General features: G+C 38.8%; 1 non-coding gene across 1 annotated transcript; it reads left to right on the top strand.

Annotated features, from left to right (window-relative positions):
• Positions 1–3,091: 3,091 nt before the first annotated feature.
• On the top strand, positions 3,092–3,194 carry LOC132492861 (U6 spliceosomal RNA). Its single transcript, XR_009532915.1, has one exon. It is a non-coding gene; the product is annotated as a U6 spliceosomal RNA (small nuclear RNA).
• Positions 3,195–6,116: the final 2,922 nt, after the last annotated feature.

Genomic DNA, 6,116 nt, shown 5'->3' with positions numbered 1-6,116 from the left:
CCCTTACACCCAACTTAGCTGCACATTTTCATCTTTTTTATGTGTTTGGGATGTTACACTAATAGTGATGGATGTTCTATTGGTGCTCACACTGAGGGGTGGATGATGAAGCCATAATGTAAGGTAATATGTCTATTAAAGATTTAAAATAACCTGCTTGCTAGATGATTCCTCATTCCACTGGCAGATTTGAGCTCCTTGAGGAGAAGTTGGTGCTAAATTAGAGAGGGCAATATGGAGGGAGGGAGGGAAGGGACACAAAGGATATTCTCTAACTTCTGGAGTGCTGTGAAACTGATATATCTTTTCTTCATTTAATTAAGGAGCATCTATTGTGTGGGGCTTCAGCACTGGCTCTGTATGCACATGGATCAGCAATGACTTTGGAAGCTCTCAATTCAGGAACAAAGTTAACTCGACTTAGTGAACAAAGTCATGGTACTAATGGAGTCATGAATTAATTGTCTTTCTCTCTGATGCCCAAACCAATGTTAGAGCCCCAGGTTATGAGTATATCCTTAGAAGTGGCTCCTGGAGCTGTTTGGTCCCCAAATTTCAGAGGTAGATAAAACTTAAGACTAATAAGACCAGGTGAACTCTCAGCCATGTCTATCCCTAGCAGACAGAACTTTGGTATCTTCTGCATCTGCCTTCCTGACTGGTGGTCTCTGTTTTACTAAAGAGCAAGAGGTGCATGTCCACCCCAGTCAGAACCTTTGGGTCATGTGGCTATGGCAGCCTATAGGTTCACTTGGGAAAGACATCATGTCAACAGGTGACCTGGCAGGAGAACCAGGGCTTATAGAAGATCAGTAGCTTAGATCCACCACTAATTTCAGTTCTTCCTCCTGGGCTCCAAAATCCCCAACCAGCCTTAAGTCTCCTACCTACCATGGTTAATCACCCACTATTCCTTTCATTGCTAACCAGCCTCTGCCCTTCACAACCTCCTCTTACCCATTTCTACCTCTGCTCCTTCCCTCACTCAGACACCTGCTCAAGGTCCTGCCTCTTTCCCCTATGTCTCTGATCCTGCTTGAACTTCTAAATAGACATGATGAATGGAGGAAGATAAACAATATCCCACCCTATAACCTATTGACACTAACATCAGGAACAAAATTATCACCATCAGCAACCTGAAATAAATAGGATATGACCTCATGTCATACACTTTTAAAAGTAGTTTCCAAGAAAATCAATAAAGGAAATAATTCGTTGTGCTCATCCTATATACCTCATCCTCCTCCATACATACCCTCAATAAGTGATATGAGGCAAATACAATAAGTGTGTAAAATCCCAAGAATGCAACCCCATTTGGGAAGAAGTGGAATTAAAGAGTGAGTAGGTGAGTATGCAGCCCAGGGCAAAAGTAAAGAGAGGCCCTCAGAAGAGAATCTTCACTGCAATAAAATAATCACAGCTAACATATGTTGGGTATCTGTAGCATGATGATAAACCATTATATGCAACATTCTATTTAAGACTCATAAAAACCCCATGATGTTATTAGCTACATGGTTTACATAAGGAAATCAGGGAAAGTTGATCCTAACCATTATACCATCTCAACAGCAGCAGAAAAAGTACTTGGATGGGACTGCCCTGGTGGTCCAATGATTAAGAATCCACCTTCTAATGCAGAGGGCGTGGGTTTGATCCCTGGTCAGGGAACTAAGATCCCACATGCCATGGAGCAACTTAGCCTACGTGTGGCAATTACTGAGCCTGTATGCCACAACTACTGAGCCCACGTGCTCTGGAGCCCACATACCACAACTAGAGAGAAGCCCACACACGACAATGAAAAGCCCGCATGCTGCAGTGAAAGATCCCACATGCCTCAACCAAGACCCAAAACAGCCATAAATAAATAAATAAATAAATAAATAAATAAATAAATAAATAAATAAATAAATAAATAATGTTTAAAAGAAAAGTACTTGGATTCACCATTTTTCAGAATTCCAGTCTAAATCAGGAGAATGATTGAAAACACAGGGTATTTCCCCACAAGAGTAGGATATACCCTTGATCATATGTGGTGTTCTCTAACATAGGGTATTTTTTTAAATCTCAGAAGAAAGACTTGACCTCTAGTTTTCCAGCAAAACTTCATGCACTCTGGCTGAACTTTTTGACAGACTGAGCCACCAGGGTACTGAAAAGCAGTAAGAACATGATACCTCTCAAATTTGGCTCAGAGTGGAAGCCAAAAATGTCTCAATAAGATGGGAAAAATGTTAAGAGGAATTTACCTCCCCATGGCAGTCAAAGTTGCTTACACTTAGCATGAGCAAGGGGACAAAGTGGACATGTCATGGTGACTGTGGAAACCTATCATGCAAAAACCAATAAAGGAAGTGTGGTTACAGAAAAATAATTCAGGTGACAGAAAACATAACCCAAGAACAGAAGAAGATACCCTGCAAGGGCTTCAGGCTATGGAATGACTTGATAATAACATGAATTCTGTTTGTTACAAAGGTGTTAAAGACAAAATGTCAAAAGAACAGAATGAGATTAAAAGAGGGATTGCAGGACTATGGCAACAGAGCACACAAACAGTATCATTACAGAACTAATAATTAGAACAGCCCAAGTCGAATAGACATGGCTGAAAAGTTAAAGTCTTGAAATGAAAGCCCTTCCAGAGAGAATGCAAAGGGAAGGAAAGGGAAAGATAAAATGAGTACAGATAAAGTAATAGATATCAAGGGCAGGCAGAAATGATACAACATATGGATGAAAAGTATTCCTGAAATAAAGAACCCAAAAATTGCAGACAAAAATTATTCCAAGATATTTTTAAAGCTAAATTTCCTTAAATGGAGGAAGAAAATCCAGGCTGCCTTCTGACAGCTGCCTCCAGAGCAATATGCAGTGCCAGAAAATAAAGGGATAATTCCATTTTCAACAGTGAAACCACCAACCACACCAAAAAAAGGAAAAAACGTGGCCCAAAATAGACCACAAAAAGGACACTTATTTACAGTATGAGAGGTGACAAGAAGAAAGCGAGTTGCCTTGCTCAACATCAGCTGGGAATGTGCACAGCAGGTGACTCAATTTTTTCATGGCTCAGTGCTTGCTTCAGCAACAAATATACTAAAATTGGAATGATACAGAGAAGATTAGCATGGCCCCTGTGCAATGATGTCATGCAAATTCTTGAACCATTCCACATTTTTGATTGGAAGAATCAACATTGTGAAAATGACTATACTACCCAAAACAAGCTACAGATTCAATGCAATCCCTATCAAACTACCATTGGCATTTTTCACAGAACTAGAACAAAAATTTTACACTTTTTATGGAAACACAAAAGACCCCAAATAGCCAAAATAATCTTGAGAAAGAAAAACGGAGCTGGAGGAATCAGGCTCCCAAACTTCAGATTATACTACAAAGCTACAGTAATCAAGACAGTATGGTACTGGCACAAAAACAGAAAGATAGATCAATGGAACAGGATAGAAAGCCCAGAGATAAATGCAAACACGTATGGTCACCCTATTTTTGATAAAGGGGTCAAGAATATTCAATGGAGAAAAGACAGCCTCTTCAATAAGTGGTGCTGGGAAAACTGGACAACTACATGGAAAAGAATGAAATTAGAACACTCCCTGACACCATACACAAAAATAAACTCAAAATGGATTTAAGACCTAAATGTAAGGCCAGACACTATAAAACCCTTAGAGGAAAATATAGGCAGAACAATCTATGAGATAAATCACAGCAAGATCCTTTTTGATCCACCTCCTAGAGAAATGGAAATAAAAACAAAAATAAACAAATGGGACCTAATGAAACTTAAAAGCTTTTGCACAGCAAAGGAAACCATAAAAAAGATGAAAAGACACCCCTCAGAATGGGAGAAAATATTTGCAAATGAAGCAACTGACAAAGGATTAATCTCCAAAATTTACAAGCAGCTCATGCAGCTCAATATCAAAAAAACAAACAACCCAATCCAAAAATGGGTAAAAGGTAGTAAAATGATGCAAAATCTTGGAAATACAGTAGAGAAAATGCAAGAAACATTTAACAAGGGTCTAGAAGAACTAAAGAGGAAACAAGCAACGATGAACAACACAATGAATGAAATAAAAAATATTCTAGAAGGGATCAATAGCAGAATAACTGAGGCAGAAGAACAGATAAGTAACCTGGAAGATAAAATAGTGGAAATAACTACTGCAGAGCAGAATAAAGCAAAAAGAATGAAAAGAATTGAGGACAGTCTCAGAGACCTCTGGGACAACATTAAATGCACCAACATTCGAATTATAGGGGTCCCAGAAGAAGAAGAGGAAAAGAAAGGGACTGAGAAAATATTTGAAGAGATTATAGTTGAAAACTTCCCTAATATGGGAAAGGAAATAGTTAATCAAGTCCAGAAGCACAGAGAGTCCCATACAGGATAAATCCAAGGAGAAACACGCCAAGACACATATTAATCAAACTATCAAAAATTAAATACAAAGAAAATATATTAAAAGCAGCAAGGGAAAAACAACAAATAACACACAAGGGAATCCCCCATAAGGTTAACAGGTGATCTTTCTGCAGAAACTCTGAAAGCCAGAAGGGAGTGGCAGGACATATTTAAAGTGATGAAGGAGAAAAACCAAAAATGGGTAAAAGAACTAAATAGACATTTCTCCAAAGAAGATATACAGATTGCCAACAAACACATGAAAGGATGCTCAAAATCACTAATCATTAGAGAAATACAAATCAAAACTACAATGAGGTATTGGTCATCATTAAAAATCTACAAACAGTAAATGCTGGAGAGGGTGTAGAGAAAAGAGAACCCTCTTACACTGTTGGTGGGAATGTAAATTGATACAGCCACTATGGAGAACAGTACGGAGGTTCCTTAAAAAACTAAAAATATAACTACCATATGACCCAGCAACCACACCACTGGGCGTATACCCTGAGAAAACCATAATTCAAAAAGAGTCATGTACCATAATGTTCATTGCAGCTCTATTTACAATAGCCAGGGCATGGAAGCAACCTACGTGTCCATCAGCAGATGAATGGATAAGGAAGATGTGGCACATATATACAATGGAATATTACTCAGCCATAAAAAGAAACGAAATTGAGTTATTTGTAGTGAGGTGGATGGACCTAGAGTCTCTCATACAGAGTGAAGTAATTCAGAAAGAGAAAAAATATACCGTATGCTAACACATATATATGGAATCTAAAAAAAACAAAAATCGGTTCTGTAGAACCTAGGGTGCAGGACATGAATAACGATGCAGACCAGAGGACACAGGGAGGGGGAAGGTTAAGCTGGGATGACGTGAGAGAGTGGCATGGACTTATATATACTACCAAATGTAAAATAGATAGCTAGTAGGAAGCAGCCGCATAGCACAGGAAGATCAGCTCAGCACTTTGTGACCACCTAGATGGGAGGGATAGGGAGAGCGGGAGGGAGATGCAAGAGAGAGGAGATATGAGGATATATGTATATGTATAGCTGATTCACTTTGTTATAAAGCAGAAACTAAAACATCATTGTAAAGCAATTATACTCCAATAAAGATGTTAAAAGAATTTTTTTTTCACTGCTCAGTGCATTGTCTGCGGATGACTGCAAGTGTTCCATGAACATGGATTTGGGGGTTATAAATACATTTTATCAAGTAGGTAAATTTGCAAATTCAGAACTCATGAGTTATGTGGGTCAACTATATTCACTGAGTACTTCTTACTTCCAGGCAATCTTGTAGACCCTGAGTGATAGCAATGAACAAAAACAGACCATAAAAACCCTTATCTCATTGAGCATACATTCTAGGGAGGGAGAGAGACAATGACTAGAATAAACACAGTAATTGCTATAGAGAAAATAAGCAGGGTAAGGGGTGTGCAATTTTAAATTGGTAGTCAGAGTAGATCTTAATGAGAGATTGATACTTGAACAAACATTTGAAAGCAAAGAGGGAATGGGCCTTGCAGATACCTGGAGGAGGAATACTCTAGGTATAGCAAACAGTCACTACAAATGCCCAGATGCCTGGACTATTTGAGGCACAACTATGAAGAGGCCAGCAGAGCTAGAGAAGAATGAGAGGAGAGTC

Source organism: Mesoplodon densirostris, chromosome 6, assembly GCF_025265405.1.
Source record: "Mesoplodon densirostris isolate mMesDen1 chromosome 6, mMesDen1 primary haplotype, whole genome shotgun sequence".
Classification (NCBI taxonomy): domain Eukaryota; kingdom Metazoa; phylum Chordata; class Mammalia; order Artiodactyla; family Ziphiidae; genus Mesoplodon; species Mesoplodon densirostris.
Note: the sequence above shows the minus strand (reverse complement) of the source record. Positions and strands in the feature narration are given on the sequence as shown.